The 14,883-nt window shown below is 50.1% G+C and overlaps 1 protein-coding gene across 13 annotated transcripts in view; it reads left to right on the forward strand.

Moving 5' to 3' along the window:
- GAS7 (growth arrest specific 7) overlaps nucleotides 1–14,883 on the forward strand; it is a 195,769-nt gene that overhangs the window by 68,864 nt on the left and 112,022 nt on the right. The gene's annotated exons all lie outside the window — the stretch shown is intronic.

Raw genomic sequence — 14,883 nt, forward strand, 5'->3', positions numbered from 1 at the left:
AGGAAGAGTCGCTGGTTGCTAATATTTGAACAGAGACCCAAATAAAATAAGGCAGCAAGCCTGTGGGTGTCTCAGGAGTGTGTGTCCCAGGGGAAGGAAGAGTTGACGCACAGGGGCTCCTCCATTGGGTCTGGAATAGAGGGAGGAGGGGCTTTCACTCTGAGGAAGGTGGGCATCCACTGGAGAGATTTGATTGGAGGCATGCCATGATTTTTGTTTTTTTTAAAGGTGGAGATAAAATTCACCTAACCTAAAATTAACCATTTTAAACTATGATTCACTGATATTTTAGTGTGTTTGCAGTATTGTGTGACCGCCGCCTCTGTCTAGTTGCAAAACATTTTCGTCACTCCTGAAGGAGACCTCATGCCCATCGGGCAGTCACTGCCCATTACCTCCCAGGCCCCGCTCCCCCAGCCAAGGGCAATCACCCATCTACTCTCGGTCTCTGTGGATTATCTATTGTGACGTGATCTTTGATGGGTTTTTAAGACAAATCATTGTGACTGCTGGGTAGAGAATGAGTGGGAGGTGGTGGCCCCAGTTAAAAACCAGGAGAGCCATTGGCTGAGAGAGGTGGCTGGGGTGAGCCGTGGCCGAAAGTAGAGGTGGGGAAGGAAGACGGCGTGTAGGCTTGGATTCAGGATGTTACATCATCACTTCAGGCCTCTGAGAAGGCTCGGGCTAATCTCCGTTTGACAGCAGAACCCCATTTCAGATAGCTAGTCAACACGTCGAAGGGTCCGAAAAGACGCGATATAGTGGAGAGAGTACTGGGTCGGAACTCTGGAGAAGCAGGTTCTGAGGTTGCCGCCTCATCGTTTTAAGACTTCAGGCCTGTCTCACTTCACATGCGGGCATCCTCATCCAAAAACCGAGGTCGGTAAGTAGCTGCCAGACTCCCCAATTCAGCGATTTCTTGCCCAAGGATAAATCACCGATATTTGTGAAAATGTTCCTGCGCCTGGAGAAGGTGGGTGTCTTTGTGTCAGCACACCTGGATTTCTCCCCACCCCGCTGGCTCTGAAAGCCAAGAATAAACAGAGCTGGCGTAATCGAGCAGGAAGGAGGACTTAACGTCCTTAGGCAAATCGAATTTCTATGAAGGCGGAAGAGTCAGGTGTTGGAAGCCTGCCTCGTGGCCTGCATCAGGATTTTATGGGACTGTTAGGAGGAGCGGTCCTCTGATGCAGTTGTGTGATGTGTTTGTGTCTCTCCCGGATGGGAGGTGAGGTGCACAGAGCTGTTCCTAATAATTCTGAAGTTTGCGGGAGATTTACTTTTGTGTATAAGTGGGTTTTTTTGGCCACGCAGCCTGCGGGAATCTTAGTTGCCCACCCAGGGATCGAACCCGCGCCCCCTGCAGTGGAAGCGCAGAGTCTTAACCACTGGACCACCAGGGAGGTCGCTGCTTTCGTGTATAAATCTGAGCAAACTCAAAGTTATCCCCGTTACAGCACACTCTCGCTGGCCTTGTGTTCTGGTATGCGTTCTTTCCTCATTTTCCATGCTGTACACTTAAAAGCCTTTGTTTTTATTTGGAGCAAAAGTAATAGCATACATGTGGTTAAAAACAAAAATCAAATAGTACTGGAAGGCCCAGAGTGCAAAGCAGCACACTCACACCCACGCCTCTCCTTTCCAGTCACATTTGATTTTTAGTCCTCCTGGCAGCTACTTCCACAATTTTAAATAAAATGCTTACGTGTTGTTTCGGAATTTGTTAACTTCTAACGCTATCTGTTCGTTCCCTGTTACGAACATGAGGGGTTGTTTACACTATACCTGCCCCTTTCCCAGGTCTTCACTGACACCTGGGTGGTAGAAGCTATAGCTGGGAAATTGATACCCAGGGATTGCTTTTTAAGGACCTGGTTCAAACCAAGGGTTAAAATGAACAGCCCTATGAAACTCATGGTCTTTTAAGAATTTTTTTTTTTAACTGTCTTCTTTCTCAGAACCCCTTGGAGGAATTTCTTTCGGCTCTAGGGTAGGAATGGCGTTTCCCTTGAGCAGGTGGCTTATTTTATCTTAAGGACACAGAGGACCCTTTAGCAAATACATTTCCCTCTTTGCTCTGGCTGCAAAGCTCTGTGCCAGATTTGCCCCCCCACTCCACCCCACCTCGTGCCGGGAGATTGGACTGGAGAGGTCCCTGACCTCAGCCAGACGTCATCTCATTTTTTCTGCTCCTGTTTTCTCTGGATCCAATCTGGCGCTCTCGGGGTCTGCATCAGGGAAATGTGGCTTGGGGACTTTCACTAATTCTCTCCCCTCCGCGCCAGCCTCCCAGCCTCTCCCCGCTCTGAAATCAGACCTGCCGAACTTGACCTCCCTCCTCTGGGTTTTGTGCCCACACTGCACTCCCCCCACCCACCCACCCACCCCGCTGCCAGCATGGGAAGCAACCACTCCAGAAATAGGACACGGGGCGGCCTGCCCTGGGTCATTAAGGGTGATTTACTTCCCTATTAGAGACACCGGGCTGGATGAGGATTTACCTGGAGTCCCTTCAGTGCGCCGGGCTGAGCATTGTAAAAAGATGCTCGGTAATCAGGGCCGCGTGGAGCCGCCCTCGGCCGGGCCTGTGCTGGTTTAACGAGAGTCGGCCAGAGGCCAAGGAGCTTCATGTTGGCGCGCTTGGTCCCCTTCTCCTGAGCCCTCGTCACCTCAGCTGAGGGGCTCAGGGTACCAGACTGTTAGAGGCAGGAAGGATGCCAGCAGCCGAGCTGCCTGGGATCTTGGACCCATCTCCATCATCCTTCTGACCCCAACCCACCTCCCTGGTACCCCTAAAGGAGCCGCAGTCAGGCTGGCTCAGTAATTTATTCTTCCTTTTTTCTGTCTTTTGAAGCAGCACATCCCTTTCCCCCCTTTAGTCTCACTAAGTTGTAGCTGGTGCGGTTGCCTCTTGACAGTGAGATGGGGGATCTCCGCTCTGGGTGAAGCCCCAGCAGCCCCCCTGCCCAGCGGACTTGTCTGCTCCTGGCACAGCCCATCAGGACTTTATTCCCTCCCCTCCTTCTGGATATACCCCCTGACAGGTGGTGCATTTCTTTATTTTCAGTTTCTTTTTGTGGCGGTGGTGGTTGCTTTGGCCCCCGACGCTCGGCTTAGTGGGGATCTTAGCTCCCCGACCAGGGATTGAACCTGGGGCCACGGCAGTGAAAGAGCTGAGTCCTAACCACGGAATGACCAGGGAGCTCCCTCAGTTACTTTCTTAACAGAGGATGCTTAGGGGCCTATGGATTTCAGAACTGCGAGGACCTCAGAACTTAGCCCTGCTTCCATTTCGGTGCCTTAAAGAAAGGGGCCCTCGTTTCCGAGCTCGGCGGGGGCGCGCTGGCTGCCTTCTGAGACGGTAAAGCTCGCTGAGTCAGTCCTCTTTACGTAATGAAGTCTTCCGAACTGCTTGAGGGAACCCTTCAGAAAGCCCTCTTCCATCCATCCATCCAGCCATCCAGCCAGCCAGCCAGCCAGCCAGCCAGCCAGCCATCCATCCATCCATCCATCCATCCATCATGATTCAGTGAACCTTCATTGAGTTTCTTCAGTGTGCAAGGCATGTCTGATGGGTGCTGTGGGGAGTGTAGACACCCAGTGTGGACACTTGGCCCCCTGTGTCCCAGGAGCTGACGAGCTCATTGCCAAGCTGGGACAAGCAGGTGCCAAACTCCAGTATAAACCTTTTCTGGCAGGTGCTCTTGACATGGTGGGGATGATGAATGCCCCTCAGAAAACATCCTGGTCCACTTCTTTACCAGTAATCCCATCTTCCGGGAGAGGGCTGCCTCGTTATCAGATATCGGGATAGTTTATGTGTACAGCCCTCCTGGGGAGGCCAGGCCCAGCTTCCTCTGAAATCTGGGTGGGTGGGTGGGAGACTCCTTACTCTGGACTCTCCCTCCCCAATAGATTTTCCTTTTTGGGTTTTCCCCACGCACACCTGAGCCTCTTGATGAACTCTCCTGAAACTAAGTGGGACCATAGGTGTTCTCTTTATGTTTAGAGGGGAAAAAAACCCTTTCATGTAACCCTTCGCTGTATCTGCTGGTGCCCTGTAGAGGTCCTTTGTTAAACTGATAGGGTCATTTTAGTTACTTGGGAGCCACTCAAGGTTTTCCAGGTTGGTCTGGAGGACTCCTTGTAGTTTCTAGGCCTCCTTTTCCTACAGAGACTCTGGCACTGGGATCTCTTTGGAATCTAGGCTGCAGCTCTTAACCCTGCCCCCCTCGCCAGTCTCTCTTAGAGTTCAAGTAGCTGTGATGCATTCCCAGGAGCTAGGTATCTTCTAAGACTCCTTTTCCTCCTTCCTGGAAACGTGTATGACCGAACCCAAGTCAAGCTGAGATCATGCTCGACCCCCAGCAGGATTGCTCAGGCCACCCTTCAGTATCGATTAACAAGTTTTCATCTGAAATTGGAATTCTGCACCGACCAGCAGTTCTTACTTATTTCAACAGCTTGTGCAACCCAAGTTGATTCACTTTTCGCATCATGTTTAATTCCCTACCCTTGGTTTTAACTGAAACTCTGCTCCCATCCCCCTCCATTTAGAGAGCCCACAACAAACTCAGGTTCCTTACGATAGTTTGGGAGCAGGGACGGTGCCAGGTATTGCAATCACTGCGCAAAAACCAAGGAAATGTGATCCCTGCTCTCGGGGCCTCAGAAGGATATGCAGAAACTCTGTTTACCCGCCTTCCCCGCCCCGCGCCCCACCCCACCCCAAGAGTGTATGCATTCTCAACTGATTAGCTAATGACTTAGGACTGGGCTAGTACGATGCCAAAAACGTGAGTCACTCCCTTACAGGTATAGACAGCAGTAAGCATGCTCCATTGCCATGGGAACGCGAACATGTATTCATCTCAAAGCAGAAAGAATTCACTTCTGCTCCTCAGGGATGTGGATGTTTCCCACACTGTTCCCCGGGCACGTGTGTTCTCCCTAAGGCTGCGGTGTCCTCTTCAGCCCCGCACCGCGTCACCACCACCACCCCATCCATTGTTAGGCTCTCCTGGGTGGGTGTCCTGGCCTACTGCATGCGTTGCCTGCCCCCTCCAACCCCCCCCGCTACTTTGTGGGTGCAGCCAGCATCCAGTTGTGCCTCTGATGCCTAATTTGAAGTCCCGGTGACCTAACTGTAAAGTAGGAGGTGCAGAAGACTGAATGTTTTCTTGGGGCGAGGCAGCCTGATGAAATGACAAGAGCCAGGCTTTAAAGTTGAACAGAGTTGGCTCAAGTTTTGACACTGTCACTTACGAGCTCTGTAACCTTGGGAAAATATTTTTCTTCCTCTTTAGTGTCCTCATAGATAAAGTGGGGTGATCCCTACATTACCAGGCTGTGGGAAGGACGAAATTAAAGCATGTCAGAGCGCTTCATGTATCACTCAATACGTGATCACTTTCTCATGCTATGTCCCAGCAGCCTCGGGGGATTGAGACATTGCCGCTGAGGATCCTGAGGCATTAGCTAGGTGGCCGCCACGCCCAGGGACATCTTGGAGAATTCAGAACTCTGGGCTGTGGGCCCCGTCTACCTTGCACCGGTTGGGTGATGTGTCACGTGGGGTTCTTTGGTTGCACACTTCGGAAACCGATTCTGGCTGATGTCAGCCGAGTGGAATTTATTGCAAAGATACTGGAAGCTCACAGAATGGACGGGAGGCTGGGGAAACCTCCTGAAAGCAGATAGAAACCGAGATGCTCAGCTGTGTGGAGCCAGGAGGTAGGACTAATAGGAACGATCGTATAAAGCAAACAGAGTGTAGTCGGGTGTGCTTGGCTGTGATGGAGGAGCATCTCCCCAGGTGTCAGCAGAAACCACCTGGAGGCAGACACACCTTTGCCCTGTGAAAGGGGAGGGGCCCCCTGAGGCCCCTTAGGGCTTGTAGGGGGAGGGCTGGCACCTGGATTAAGAGATGCGCAGGGCTTCCCTGGTGGTGCAGTGGTTGAGAGGCCGCCTTTCAGTTCAGGGAACATGGGTTCGATCCCTGGTCCGGGAGGATCCCACATGCCGCGGAGCAGCTGGGCCCATGCGCCACAATTACTGAGCCTGTGCTCTGGAGCCCGCGAGCCACGACTGCTGAGCCCGCGTGCCACAGCCACTGAAGCCTGCGCCCCTGGAGCCCGTGCTCCGCAACGGGAGAGGCCACTACAGTGAGAGGCCCGCGCACCGCGGCAGGGAGTAGCCCCCACTCGCCGCAACCAGAGAAAACCCCGCACGCAGCAACGAAGACCCAACGCAGCCGAAACAATAAATAAATAAAATAATAAAATAAATAAATTTATTTAAAAAAAAAAGAGAGAGAGATGCGCAGAGAAAGGGCCTAGTGGGAGAGAGAGAATTCCCTAAAAAAAGGAGTGGGGCTGTTAAGGTACAGGTAAAGGACACTGGGCAGCTTAAGTCTGCAGCAGGGATCTTGGACACATCTCACTGTGGGCTGCTTTTCTGAAAATGAAAGACTTGAACTTGATAATCTCAAAGGACCCTTGGGTTTCCAATAAGACTGCTAAGAGACAGCTCTTCCCCTGGGAAGGGTTAGGCCTTAGCATTAGTCGCCTTCTTGGTTCTTTATTCTCCCCCTGAAACCTCCTGCTCCACAGTATATGCAATTAATGATCAGTACTTTCTAAAATCCACTTAATTTTTAATAAAATCTGTCTACAAGATACAGGAGATTATAACAAATGTATCTACTATCCCTATTTGAAAAATCAACTGTAATTTATATATTTTACCATAAAGTATATAATTGACCACAAATAAATAAAAGAAAATTTACCATAAGCTATAATTTACCAGAAAGTAAAATCCCCCCATTCTCAGTGTACAGGTTAGTGACTTGACAAATAGATACACCTGTGCAACTGCTACTGTAATCGGTGGACATCTTTACGGGAAGTTCTCTCTTGCCCATTTGCAGTCACTTTCTCTCTCCTCCCACTCATCTCCTCAGGTCACCTCTGATTTCTACCCTATAGATTAGTTTTGCCTAGTCTAGGTTTTCATAGAAACGGATCATGCGGTGTGTACCCTTGAACCTGGCCTCTCTCGCACAGGATAACGTCTGAGACTTATCCGTATTGTTGTATCAGTTGTTGATTCCTTTTTATTGTTAAGTAGAATTCCACTGGTTGAGCATACTAGAATTTGCTTATCCATTTGTCAACTGATGGACATTTGGGTTGTTTCCAGCTTTTAGCTGTTATGAGTAATTCTGTGAACATTTGTGTATAAGTCTTTCGGACATGTTTTCATTTCTCTTGTGTAAATACCTAGGAGTGAAATTGTTGGATCATATGGTAAGTGTATGTTTATATAAGAAATGGCAAAACTATTTTCTGCACCTCACTCGTCGCTCACAGCAGCATATGAGCTTTCAATGATCCTAGCTCCTTGCCAACATTTTTTTTTGCCATTCTAGTGAGTATGAAGTAGTTTCTCATTGTGCTTTCAGCTTGTATTTTCCTGAGGATCAATGATGTTGAACATTTTTCATGTGCTTATCACCATCTCTGGATTCCACAAGTATCAACACTTGCCAAATGTCAGTCAAAAATAACACAATTACTCGACATTAAAAAAAAAAAATCCCTGAGTGTTCCTCCAGTTCTATTCCCCGTTCTCCTTGTCTCCTCAGAGGTAACCACTGTTCTGTTGTTGGTGTATCTTTCCCATGAGCATGTTTAAAACTTTTATGAGCATGTATGCATCTAAAATAGCATTCACTAATGTCTTATATATTTTGAAACTTACATGAAATACATTTCTCTTGTTGGGATTGGCTTTCTTCACAGGTGTTTTTGAAGTTTATCCATGTTGGTACATGTACACCTAGTTCATTTCAACTGCCCTGTAGTTTTCTAGCACATGTGTATCTCATAGTTTATTCCTGTGGGTGGACGTTTTAGACATTTAGAAACAATTGTGCATTTCTCCTTGTGCACCTGTGTGAGTATTCCTCTGGGGCAGATACCTAGAAGGAGAATATCTGGGTATGAGTGTGTACCTTCGGATTTTGCCACTATATTTTCCAAAGAGGTTTTGCAAATATATATATACTGCTACCCACAGAATATTACAATATCTACTCCCCTTGCCAACAAGGCACGCTTATTTTTGCCATCTGAACGTGTAAAATATTGCACCTCAGATTTAACTTGTGTTTGCGTTTCCTTCATTGCTAGCGAGGTTGTGTATATTTCCATATGTGTATTTGCCTTTCAGAATTCCTCTCCTGTGAATTTCATATTCATACTCTGCTCACTTTTCCGTCACGCTGTCTTTTAAGCATTGATTTTTCATTTTTTTAAAATGGTATATTTTGTCATGTGGAATTTTTAAATTGTAGTCTAGTCAAATGTATTTATTACTGCATAGACTGTGCTTTTTATTTCTTATTTAGGAAAACTTTATTGAGGGCATAAGACGGTCCTTCCATCCCCAGGATTTGCTAATGTGTATTTAGGATTTTGATACCTGTGCTCTGTGAGGTTAGGTTAGGCTTTCAATTCTTACATTGTTTTCCTTTGAAGATTGGTATCAGGGTATTATAAAAAGGAACTGATGGTTTTTCTCTCTATTTCTGGGAGAGATTGTGTTAAGTGTTGCCTTTTCCTTAAAGGTTTGTGAAAACTTTGTCAGTAAAACCACATAAACCCATTATCGTTTTTTTAAGGTAGCTTTTAGGCCGCAGAATCGATTCCTTTGAAGGTTATAGATCTATGCGGGTTTTCTATTTCTGCCTGAGTCAATTTGAAATTTTTAGTTTTTCTGAAAAATGATCAGTGGCAGGAGATAGCAGAAAACCAGGTAGCCCCAGGACTTGTGGGAAAACAGCACCTTCCACTGATTCAAACTCCGGACACCTGGAAGGTCACTGGAGGAGATCAAAGTGAAAGCACTGCAGCGTTTCGTGTTATTCAGAAGGAGAAAAGAGCTATTGATCAACTTTATGCTTGAAGTCAAGTGTACGTGTTAAAAAACGTCAGTGTAACCACCTAAGTAGTATAAATAGACTCTATAAATACCAAGTTTGTGGGGTTGGAGGGAGAATAAAGAAAATGCAATCAATCCGATAGAATGCAAGACAGGAGGGAGCAGAAAAAGCAAAGGGAAAAGCCCGGTAAAGAGAAAGCCACGTGGTTATGATGGCCTGTAGGCAGCATTTCCTCCCACGATGCCTTTGTGGACCCCTTGGTTTTTCCCCTTAGCAGCGCACACCTCCCTCACTCTGCACTGTGACTGCCTGTCCGCCATCTTTCTCTGTTTGCGGGAGGCACACTCTTCCCAGGACCGGGCCGGGTCGTTTATCTTCTGCTTCTCAGTGCCTGACATATAGGAGGTGCCCACTAAGTGTTTGAGTGAGCTCAGCAAACAAGTAAATAAATAAGTGAACAGATGGGCAAAGAAATCTGGAAAGGTTACTCTATCAAGTTCAGTGGCTGTGGGGAGGCATTTTAATCAGCGATCACCTCAGTTGACCTGTGAGTCGGGAACCGAGGAAGTAGCTGCAGCCTTGAATTTGATGGGGAAAAAGGTGCAGTGTGAGATACCTAAACGGAAACCACCTATAAAGTTAGCTGTCTGTGTGATTGTTATGTGCTTGATTAGCACGTGGTCAGTGTCCTGAGAGGTACCTTGTGCGGCAGTAAAAGAACCTGTGCTGCAGGTAAGAGCTTCTCAAACCTTAACCGGAGCACAGTTCACCTGGGGTGCTTAGCGAACCGCAGATTCAGACGCTGGAGGTCTGGGGAAGGGCCTGGATGCTACGTTTCTAACAAGCTCACCGTTGCTGGTGCGTGGACCACGCTGTATAGAGCAAGGGTCCGTGCTATCATTTTGTCATCTATACCGTGGCTTTCCCCCGGGCCTCGGGGATAGCAGACAGACCCTATACTTAGAGAAGAGGCTCAAATGAAAACCATTCTGACTTCCCGGATTGTTAACCAGCGACTGTGAAAGATCCCAGCCCACGCTGGCAGGGGAGAGGTATTGCTGGCCTCAAACTGTGTTTCACACTCTTCCCCATTTTCCTGTTTCTCAGGCTGAGCCACCTGGCCTGTTTGGACATGTTGCATCCTGGGAAGCTCTCATCTTTGTGATTCACATGTCACTTGTCACTGTTCTCTGGCCCTGTCACACTTTGTGCAATCAAAATCCCATTTCCTTGCCTCATTCCTGCGAGCCTTCGCCTTGCTTTCACTTGGGTCCCCGGGCAGGGAGCGTCTCCTGTTACGTCTCCATCGTGCTTCCTGCCCTGGGCAAGACAGGCGCAGCGTCACTCCGTACACCCAGAATCATAATACAGGCTGGCAAACTGTCACATCCTGACACTGGCTTTCTTCTTTTTAGGCCCCGCTTTTTAGAGAAATGGCACAAAACCAGTGGGCAGCGCCCCAGATTGCCTGTAAGCCAGTAATGCACCAATCCTAGGGCCAGACAGACCACGGGTGCCAGTCCGTCCCCGAGCCGTTGTCCCTGGCTCTCCCCATCACGTCTCAGAAACAGCGCTGGCAAGCGGTCTGCTCTGTTCTTTCCCTTACATTCATTATCGACTTCTGTGGATCTGGGAGGCTTGTGGACAGAAGGATCATTCTATCAGTGAGTGATGGAACCTGGGGTTTCTGTGGGCTTGGTCTGGCTCCAGGGCTTTACAGAAAGTGTATTTTAAGACAGAAGAACCTCTTATCCAGCAGGAAAGTCGAAACCTGAATGCCTTTGGGGCCGTCCCCAGACCTTGGGCAGGGGAAGCCTCCCTGTGCGCTTTTCCAGCGCACTCCTGGCCCTCAGTAAGCTTCGGCCTTTGGCTTTTCCCAGGATGGGCAGAGGTGATGCAGCCCTGAGAGGACCCGGGGACCACGCCGGCCAGCATTGCTGCTGTGGAATGATTGACGGTCAGAGCAGGGGCGGCTGGTGGGGTCTGGGTGCTGGCTTTGTGTCCTGGGGCCCCAGCCTTTCCTGTTATTAACCTTGGCTGAACAAGCTGTGGGCCGGATCGTGTCTGATAGCAGCCCCCGTGAGGCAGGTGGTGGCCGTGAAGACAGTCGGGCAGCTCTCTTGGCCGCATGTTAGAATCACCTACGAGCTTGCAGGGCAGCCACCTCCAGGTCTCTCCCCGGGACATCCTGTTTCATGGGCTGGGGGATTACTGGGCATCCAGGTGGCTTTAACGCTTCCAGATGCGGAGTTCCCTGGTGGTTAGGATTCCGGGGTTTCCCTGCCAGGGCCCAGGTTCAATCCCTGGTCGGGGAACTGAGATCCCACAAGCTGCATGGCGTGGCCAAAGCACAAGAAAAAATCTCCCAGATGATTTTCACGGGCAGCCAGGCTGAAAACCACTGCATCAGAGGACGGCAGGGAAGATGGCAACGTTTATCCTCACCCTGTCAGGGCAACTTCAGTATGGCCTTGTTGAGTTTTCATGAGATGACTTTGTTTTTGCATGGGAAATTTCCTGGTTTTTACATGTAGGCCCCTGACCTGCAGGCTGAGCCCTCACCTCTCTGACACAAACACCTGTGGGGCTGGGCTTCTCTGCACACGGGGGTGAGTACGCCGCCGTCACACGCCCTGCCTTCGGCCGTTTCCTATTCTGGCTCTTGGCCTCAGACTCAGAGCCCAGCTCCACAGAAATAATGTTCCTGAGGCCAGACCCTGGGTGCTTCCCGCTACCCCACGACAGGCCTGTGGGGTATGTATGATTTTGATCCCATGGCTCAGATGTGGAAAGTCACTCAGCCAAGGGGATGGTGGAGTCAGGACTCGGGTGTCTTTGTCTCACAAGCCCCAGCTCTCAGCCATCCCACTGCCTTTCTGTGCTTAGGGGTCTTTGATGCGTTCTGGGCTGCCACCCCTGGATGGCTTCTGAGTGGGACCCTCTGCCTCCGATTGGGTGACTCCTTCGAGCCCGTCCGTGGTGGGGCCGGACCAGAGGGTCATTGGGAAAAGGGGAATCTGGATGTAGTCCCCTGTTTGAGACGAATGGCACATTTCCAACTTCTGATTGCTCTTCCCCCATCCCAGATCCACTCCTACATTCCAGATTATGACTTGCCCCCGAGAGTCCCTCTGCCCCTCTCTCCTGGCCTCCTCTTGATTTAGGAAATGGGCCAGAGGGACAGAGTCTTTGCTGGCATTTTCTCTCCCCAAGGTCAGGCCAGCTGAGTGGAGCCCATGGGAGCAGAAACTAGGAATGAGGGCGAACAGGGGGCCAGGCTGTGAGCAGAAGGGGCAGCTGACCCAGGTGGATGCCGATGGCGCGTGACTCCAGGGCACAGTGGCCGCAGAGGCCGGAGAGCAAAGGAGCCAATGGGGAGGAAGGAGCTGGAATATCCTACATCCAGATGTGGGATCAGGGGTGGGGCACACAGGTAGCAGGGAACCCCTGCTTCCCTGTTACCTGACAGTGAGCCCGGCAGGGCAGGTTCCTGTAGTGCGTAGGGTAATCGTGTAGCGTTTCCCAAAAGGCTGGGCAAAGGTGGGTCTCAGTGGTCTGTGGGCAAGGCTTTCAGTACCATTGAATCAGAAAAGGAGAAGGGTTTTCCTTTTGCAGTGCTCTCAGTTAAGGAGAGTTTTGGGTGGTGCTGGGTGAGAACAGGCCTCAGCAGGTAGTACTGTCTACCTAGGATTGAATAGCATTGCTTGGTTTTTTGGTTGTAATTATTTTTGTGCTGTGGATTTCTGGCAGGTGTTACTCGTTTTCCATTCAGAGAATGCTCTAAAATTTTCTGAGAAATAAAATGTTTTTGAAAGTAAAAAGAAGCGAGTCAACTAAAAATATTAAGTAAACAAGAGAAACAGTGGTATGATGTCATGCCGAAAACGATAATGTGGTCAGTGAAAGACAGGCTCCCCGGGGAAGCTATAGGGGCAAATAGAGCAGAGTTCACGCCCATTAAAATGGAAACTTGGGCACGTCCTCACATGCCTCTAAGCCATAGTTGATGCCGTTGTAAACCGTGAATATTATATTAAATGAGCTCATGTGTGTCACGTGCTGGGCCCAGTGCCTGACATAGAGCGATAGTAAGTAGTGGTTGTTATTATATGAAGTGTTCATCAATGAGAAATATTGCACTTGGAGGCCGGTGTTCCTGGGAGAAAAGTGCTGTCGGTGAGCGCAGGCCAACCATGGACCAGCACACTTTGTAAGGGAGTGAGCTCTCCATCAGCACAAGCGTTTCAGAGACTTGTCACCTGCCTAGGCATCTGTGGCAGGAATCTGCCACTGAATGGGCCAGAGACAGCAGGGGAGGTCCCTTCTAAGGAACATTCTATCGGTATACCCAGTGTGCAAAGACTGTTCACAGAGCCGGCCTGAGACTGCTCTCTCTTACAAAGCTCGCGTGCGTTGTTGGTCTTTGGCTGACGTCCGGGACCTTGAATTTAGGGAGGGTTCCCAGCATTCCCAAAATGATAAGGGTGGCTCTTATGGAAACTGCTCTTAAAGACATTGTGGCTTACGCTGAGCACCTGCTATCCTTCTGGGAGTCCGGGGTTTTGCTGTGTGTCAGGCAGAGGGTGCCTATGGGACCAGCCCCCCACAGAGCCCCTGGACTCTGAGTCTCTGAGCGTCCCTGGTAGACACACTTCCTACAGCCGTCACAGCTCATTGCTGGAGGAATTCAGTGCATCCCCTGTGGCTGCGCTGGGAGGGGACTCCCGGAAGCTTGCGCCCGGTTTCCTCAGGGCTTGGCCCCAGGCACTATTTCCCTTTATTCCTTTTTCTCGTATCCTTTTGCTGTAATAAATCATGGCTACATACCCAGCGCTAGGAGTCCTCCTAGTGAATGATCAGGCCTGGGTGGTCCTGGGAACCCTGACACAGCCGGTCTCTGCCTTCCAGTTGGAGGAGAGCCCAGGCTCCACTGGCCATTTGAGGGAAGGGGTATGGGGGCACTGATGCCGCTGACAGGAAGAGCTGGGCTGTCAAGGGTGTGTTGGGGGCTGCCCCTCGGGGGTGCTGGTGTGACGTTACTGCGCTTCTCATGTGGCAGCTCAAGAGGTTTGGGAGGAACTGGTGGGTATCTTCATGTGAGGCCTCAGTCTCAGCTGTGGGGTGTGTTAAATTCTGAAGGAAAGATCACGGGCCCGGACTAGTTCTTGCAGAAGTGACCAAGGTCAAGACCACTGTTTGGTACAGACAGTGTCAGAGACAACACACCCTGGCTCTTTATAAAACGGGAGGTGACCACACCTCGGGGTCAGCATCAAGGTTAAGGGACGTTGCTGTCAGCTTCCCTCAGTTACAGAATCAGCGTCTGCTAATTGGGGTTTCTCTAAAGACTTACGGGGGGATGGTTTCTTACCTCGGATGAACGTCACCGCAAGCCAGGGCAGAGCAGGGCGTGCGGTATCCAAGTTGTATTCTCAAAGAACTGACATGATTGCGGGTAAACAGACCTCCTGGCTTGAGGCTGGTGAGGGTGGCCCGGTCCTCTGTGTGGTTCTCCAGGGAGGTATTCAGCCAGAGATAAACTCGGGGGCGGGGGCACTAGTCTGCATGAAGAAGTAAAGGGGAGGCATTCATTGAGCCCCCCGAGGAGCCAGTCAAAGCGGATCATTGCTGCCCGTGCAGAATGACAGTGACCACACACTCCGTATGTGCTGGTTGCATATGGGTTTCCCCAGTAGTCCTTAAAATGAGTACGACACTGTTTAAAAACGGGCCTCTTAGCCCTGCCAGGTCATCTTGGGCACCACCTACGGGGTCATCTTGGGTGTTGGCAGTGTTATGGGAATGCCTACGCTTTGGGGAACCCTACTTTGCCTCATGAGCCAGGTCTGCAGACCGCAACGGAAGCTCCAAAGTCCCTTTTGATCATCGTGTTTCCCTAGAGATGTGGGCGTGCCCTGACGCAACTCCTCTCGTGG

The sequence above is a fragment of the Delphinapterus leucas genome, chromosome 19, assembly GCF_059928025.1.
Source record: "Delphinapterus leucas isolate spDelLeu-1000000601 "Yukka" chromosome 19, BTC_Dleu_Yukka2, whole genome shotgun sequence".
Taxonomy (NCBI): Eukaryota; Metazoa; Chordata; class Mammalia; order Artiodactyla; family Monodontidae; genus Delphinapterus; species Delphinapterus leucas.